The sequence below is a fragment of the Otolemur garnettii genome, unplaced genomic scaffold (genome assembly GCF_000181295.1).
Source record: "Otolemur garnettii isolate 467f Iridium unplaced genomic scaffold, OtoGar3 scaffold00039, whole genome shotgun sequence".
Lineage (NCBI taxonomy): Eukaryota > Metazoa > Chordata > Mammalia > Primates > Galagidae > Otolemur > Otolemur garnettii.
The window spans coordinates 10,892,983-10,898,495 of NW_003852434.1; the positions used below are offsets into that span (position 1 = coordinate 10,892,983).

The 5,513-nt window shown below is 39.1% G+C and overlaps 1 non-coding gene across 1 annotated transcript; it reads right to left on the reverse strand.

Annotated features, from left to right (window-relative positions):
* Positions 1–1,140: 1,140 nt before the first annotated feature.
* LOC111725393 lies at positions 1,141–1,247 on the reverse strand. The gene has a single exon (XR_002773469.1). It is a non-coding gene; the product is annotated as a U6 spliceosomal RNA (small nuclear RNA).
* Between the last annotated feature and the right edge of the window lie 4,266 nt (positions 1,248–5,513).

Below are 5,513 nucleotides of genomic sequence, written 5' to 3' on the forward strand. Positions count from 1 at the left end.
TCTTTGCAGAGATGCTTCACATCCTTTGTTAGATAGATTCCCAGGTATTTCATTTTCTTTGGAGCTACTGTGAAGGGGATTGTGTCTTTAATCTGATTCTCAGTTTGACTGTTATTGGCAGATATGAAGGCTGCTGATTTGTAGACATTGATTTTGCATCCTAAGATGTTACTATATGTCTTGATCACTTCTAAGAGCTGATAACTAGAATCTACAGAGAACTGAAGTTAGTCAATAAGAAAAGAGCAAACAATCCCATTTATAAGTGGGCAAGATACCTGAACAGAAACTTCTCTGAAGATGGCAGATGAATGGTTAAGAACACATGAAAAAATGCTCCTCAACCCTAATCATCAGAGAATGCAAATCAAAACCATTCTGAGATATCACTTAACTCCACATCATAAAGATTAGCCCACATCATAAAGTCCTGAATCTGCAAGTGCTGGCCTGGATGTGGAGAGAAAGGAACACTTACACTGTTGGTATGAGTGCAAACTAATACAACCTCTATGGAAAGAAGTATAGAGAATTCTCAAAGAACTAAAAGTGGACCTTCCATTTGATCTTGCAATCCCATCACTAGCTATCTACCCAGAAGGAGAAAAATCATTCTACCACAAGGACATTTGCACTAGAATGTTTATTACAGCTCAATTCACAATTGCCAAGACATGGAAGTAACCCAAGTGCCTATCAACCCATGAATATATTAACAAACTCTATGCGTATGGAGACTTTACATTTTTTATATTTACCTGGATGAAGTAGAAACACATTCTTTTTTTTTTTTTTATCATTTTCTTTTTTTTATTTCTTATAGCATAACTATGTACATTAATGCAATCATGGGGTACAGTGTGCTGTTTTCATACACATTTTGAAATAATCTCATCAAACTGGTTAACATAACCTTCATGTCATTCTCTTAGTCATTGAGTTAAGACATTCATACTCTGCTTTTAGAAAGACTTGTACCCTTGTAAGATAAATCATAGAGGTGACCCCACCAATCACCCTTCCTCCCCCTATCTACCCCCCTCACCTCCCCTCTCCCACCCCCTTCCCATAGTCTAAGGCTATAATTAGGTTATGACATTTCTATAAAAGCTATGAATTAGTTTCAAAATAGGGCTGTGTAAAAATATGGAACGCTTCACAAATTTGCATGTCATCCCTGCGCGGGGGCCATGCTAATCTTCTCTGTATCGTTCCAATTTTAGTATATGTGCTGCTGAAGCGAGCACTAGAAATACATTCTTCTCAGTAAAGTAACACAAGAATGAAAAAAAACTATCCAGTGTACACAATACTAACATGAAACCAATATACAAACAACTACAAACCCACACAAAAGAAAAACAGGAGTACAGTCTAGTGAGGGGGAGGAGAGAGGAGGAAAAATGAAGGGGAGAGGAGGGAGAGTGAGCGGCGAGATCTCACCTACTGTGCACAATGTAAGGGTGCTCAGCACATCCCCTGGGTGAAGGGCTCAACTACAACTTGAACTTTACCTTAGAAATGAAAACCAATGTAACCTAAACATCTGTACCCTCCTATCAATCTGAAATTAAAAAACACACCCTAGAAAAAAGAAGTTACTGAATGTTTTCTGGTTTATAAAAGGAAGGCCATTTGCAAATTTCAGTGTTTTATCTATTTTAATTACAAATTACTTAGGATGTTTGAGAATTACAGTATATCACAGTGTCAAGACACTTCGAGAGCACTAACCCAGAGATTTACTAAGTGCCAGATAAATAATTACAGTATTTTTGTGGCAGGAGATTTAGGTTATAATTCCTATTTTACCAATAAATTTATAAACTTGAGCAAGTCTCTTATTTGTAACATGAGGATCACAACAACAGTACTGAACTCCTGAGGTGAGGACCTGTTGACCAAACAAGGTAATCAATGTTGAGAGCCTCAGACCTGCAAGTGCTCAGTCAGAGCTGGCTCTCGTGACGTACCCAGATCACGTATGTTAACTGTTCTTCTGCACACCAAGATGTGAAAAACTTAGATGGGACCTGTGGCTTGTAATCAACCTCACTAGAGTTCCAAGCACACGGGTTAAAGTATGATATGTGCATAATTCTTTATCTTCAATTAGGAAGACCCCTTTGGGTCCTTGCTGCGTTTTTTACTTTTTCTCCCACCAGGTAGATAATATGTGACTCTTCAGTAGAGGTGACCTTACCACAAAGGAAAAAGAGGAAGGGTGTTTCCAAGAAAGTGACATTTCAAGGAAGAATAGTCATCCATTAATTCTGAAAGAAAAGCAATATAGAAATTAAACAAATAGTGGTTGTAATGGGATTTGTGTTTTGGAGTCAAAGGCGTTCCTATTAAAATCTTGAGTCTACCACTTACATATTTGTACCTCTTTGGTAAGTTACTTAACTCCACTTCCTCCAGTATTCAAGGTGACTGATAATACAGTTGACCCTCGGTATTTGTGGGGGACTGGTTCCAGGATCCCCTGGTGTATGCCAAAATCCACAGCTGCTCAAGTCCCTTAGATAAAATGGTGTAGTATTTGCCTATAATCTATGCACATCCTCCTGTATACTTTAAATCAGTGGTTCTCAACCTTCCTAATGTCATAACCCTTTAATACAGATCCTATGGGTCGCAACCCACAGGTTGAGAACTGTTGCTGTAAATCATCTCTAGTACATGTAATATCTAACACAATGTAAATGCTATGTAAAGAGTTGTCATATGTGTACTAGATTCCTTTTTGTTTGTATTATTTTTATTGCTTTGTTATTTGTAATTGTTTTTTAAAAACATTTTTGATCCACAGTTGTTTGAATTTATGGATGTGAAGTGCGCAGTTAAGAGACTGTTGTGAGGAAGAGAGGTGATCCTTTAAATAGATCTAAAACAATGCTTCAAACTTAACAGGAACTAAATAAATAAAGACAGAAACTCTGCCTAAGATACAGGGTGGCCATAAAGTTCATGTGTGATTTAAAATAGTGTGCAGTTTCAAATTGCACATGAACTTTATGGCCACCCTGTATAACTCCCACAATTCTGGTGCTGATTTCCCTAATAACATTGGCAACAGCCACAGTTGTAAAGATCTGTTTCATAGTCTTTGAAACAGAAAGTCCCCACAAGCATGGGAAAATCCTAATGGGCATTCATGAACCTGATTTATAAGTAAGCTACGGAAGAAAAAATTCACTGACAAAGAGAGTATCATCTCCCACCATTAGTGTCCATATAAGCTAATCTCTGCCTTCAAAATTTTTTAGTTAAACCCACCCCATCTCTCACTGATCTGTGGACATTGAATCCAAATTGTAGTGGCTCTGCCTTATCTGGTTGATCTTGGAACACAGGTGTCTGGTCTTCGCCCTTTGACTTCTTGTTACGTCATTGTTCTTTCATTAGCAAAGTGAGACGGTCTGCCTCCAAGTTCAGTGTGGCCTCCGCGGACCGTCGCTATCGAGTAAGCACATTAAAAATGTCCCCAAGACCTTTTGGGAATATCTGACACTAGTCATTAAATAACCATCCCACAGTTCACAGTGCCCAGAAATAGTACTTTGTATCCTATTACCTGAAGGGATTAAAAGAAAACGACATATCAGAACCGCAGTTCTAAATGACCTAAAACTCTCTCAAACAAAACTGAAGGACATCAAAGTTTTGGCCCAGCAGCTTTGACTATCAGATGAAACGCCCCAGTTGGGTTGGCTCGATTATCCTTCTTTAGCCTGATTGTTTTTACTCTATCACCTTGTGCCATTAAGGGAGAAATTAATCTTTGAAGTTCTAATGGCTCAGCATTTTCAATTATTCATTTAGCTAAGGAATTTTTTTTTAAGAACAGCTCAGTGTTCTCAGCGACGATAAGCCTACCGGCAGACACTGATACCCAGCCTGAATTGCCACCCCCCTCAAAGCATCTTTTTTCCACAGAAATTTTTCTGAGGATTTAAAAAATCCGTCCTATTGCTTATATTTCCTTTCTTAAAGTCCAGACTCAGAATCAGCATAAAGCATAAAAGTTGTTTAATAAGCACTTTTAACAATTTTCTCCTAGACAGTACTTTCAGAAAGGGGGAGGGGGTAGGCAGGGAAGAATGAAAAGGGACAGACACGAGAGTCTTTTTAGATCCACAGACACTGAGATCTAAATCATGTGGACTTTGGTCCAAATTTTTACCTGGCTAGTCCTAAGGAATGTATCAAGCTTTTCTAGTTTAAAAATAAAACAAAGCAAAAATCCCTCTTGCAGCATTTCCTTTCCGGCTCCAGGGCAACCCCTCTTTGCTTTTATTGAATAATTTCTCTGCTACTTGTCATTCTGCCTTGATCAGCAGGCAGGGAGGTCTGTGAACCCACCACGACTGTGCTCTATTAGCCCCCTTTGCCAACCAGGCTGTCACTAAGTCAGAAATGTTTTGGTGAAGATGTTACTTCCGCTAGCCTGCTCCCCTCACCTGCATTGACTTGGTGTGACTGGGGTGTTTTGATTTTCTCAGCAAGCTGTATGCCCAGTCTCGATTTTAAGAAGCTGAACAATTGCTAAATGATGGCAAGGAGCTTGCTTCCCCTAAACTATTCTTTATTCATTCCAGATTGGTACTGCTTCTAAGCAATATTTTACTGAAAAGGGATCGTTCAAAAACATGCGCTATTCTAATTTTTAAAAGCCCGTATTTGGTGAATGACTATGGATTGAAGGTGTTTTGTTACCTCTTCAGAATATCTTTAGAAAAAAGCCTCTAACCACTGATTGTGTCATAAATTTCCCCCTTAAAATTCTCCACATTTGCAAACTTGTCAACTTCTCACAGGCTCCATATAATGTAAACATGACCTCTCAGTATGATTCATGCGAGCGGGGTGCACGGTACCAAGGCATTCTGTCTCCACAGATGAGCGTCTTAATCCCACGTCTGAGAAGAAACAAGTTGCTACAAATTTAGTTTCCCCATGGAAACTTGCTTTAATAATGTTTATAATGCCGCTTCTCATTTAGTTCCACAGCGGATGTCACCGATCCTCCTATCTGGAGTAACCCCACTCTGTTGCTCTCTGTAACCTCACCCTGGTCCTTTCCCGCATACTGTTCATCGCAGGAAGTATTATAACTCGTTTATTGACCATCAATCCACTAGAGTATAAAGTCCTGAGAGCAAGTGACTTGTCACTTTCATTTCTGTATCCTGAGAGCCTCACATTGGGTCAAACAAAGGAGAAAATGAACTAAAATTTCCTGCCCTATATTCCAGATCTCCCCTTATCCAAAACATAGTCAATGTGCTTCCTTTTCTTCTACCAAGATTTATTAGTTTGTTGTTATTTGAGGTTTTTTCCACCTGCTTACCCAGTTAATACATGCTTATTTCAAAAAAATTAGGGTTGGGGGGGAACCTAAGTCACTAGGGGTAACCAAGCATCACGGAGTGTCCAAGATTTAAACAAACTCCCAAGTCATGGGACCTAGAGTCCTAAGCCCAGAAAAGTCCAGAACAAGCCAGGAAGAC